We start from the raw sequence: 1278 nt of genomic DNA on the forward strand, positions 1-1278 counted from the left end.
CTTCTTCAAAACTGGTCCATTTACGCCTTTGCCTCCCTTGTTCTGAATTATCATCACCACCTTCCATTTTCTGCAAAACAAAGAATAAGAACACAGTACACAGTAAGTTGAAAGGGGGTTATATATTAGAGATATATTAAGTTTGTTCTTCTACAAAACCAGTTGCAGTATTGTTTATACTGAAGTCTTACTATCTCTTATACCGACTCTTTCAAAATATATCTTCTTTACTCCCTTTTTCATGAAAAACAATATCACTTGCAATTTGTTCAACTAGTTAGCACTAATATCTTTTGGTTAAATAATGAAACAAACAAAAAAATAGAAGCTAGATAGATAGAGATAGAAGAAGCAATATGCTCATCGAAAATCAAATCGTTACTGACACGACCCACCCCGAATTTCACCCTGAAACCCGGAGTAACTCGTGCGGGGACCACCTCCAAGAAAGATATTACCGAAAAATCGGCATAACCTCCCTTGAAAATGGACAACCCTTCCTAACGAAAACCTGCAAACACTTCCAAAATTTTTAATCCAACCTTAACTCCTGGAGCCTACGTGCTCCCCAAATACAGCTACCACCAACAACACAACATTATCCAAACATCCAATATAATTATCCAAAAGATAACATAAATCCTCCAGCAAATATTCTAAGACGTCAGCAAGTCTTCACCCACAACCGAAATAATATACATTAAATCCAAGTATTCAGAGCTACTAGACACTAGCGGAAAAAGAAACCACAGGTAGGTTAAACAGGTAACCTACTGATGAAAAGTGGTGGAAATGCGGGTGACTATGCCTCGTCTCCTACTAGGTCCAACCCGAACTCTGCAGACTAGGCATTTAAAACGAAGGGCCCAGGGGAAACATTTGAACACGTTAGAGTGAGTGGACAAAAATAAATTAAAGAAAATATTTATGCTTTCCCAATTTTACTTTTCCATAGAAAAATATGCTGCATGCGACAGCTCAAAACACTCAACACGAAAATTGCAAATTTCATGACTAGCTCCGGCCAGTCTCCAACGCTCAAAAATACAGCCTCTCAGGCTAAAATAAAATATGTATGTATTATACTCGTCATATCCCTTGTATGAATTTTCTTGAAACAACAAAAACAAATAGAAAATTCACACAAAGCTACAACGCTTGCGTCTAACGCTCACGTTGCACCATAATGGCATTTTACCTCATTATGGTAGAAAAGACGGTGTATAAATATACACGCATATCCCCTATATAAATTATTATTTTATATAGGGCTACGAC

This window comes from Fragaria vesca, unplaced genomic scaffold (genome assembly GCF_000184155.1).
Source record: "Fragaria vesca subsp. vesca unplaced genomic scaffold, FraVesHawaii_1.0 scf0513038, whole genome shotgun sequence".
Lineage (NCBI taxonomy): Eukaryota > Viridiplantae > Streptophyta > Magnoliopsida > Rosales > Rosaceae > Fragaria > Fragaria vesca.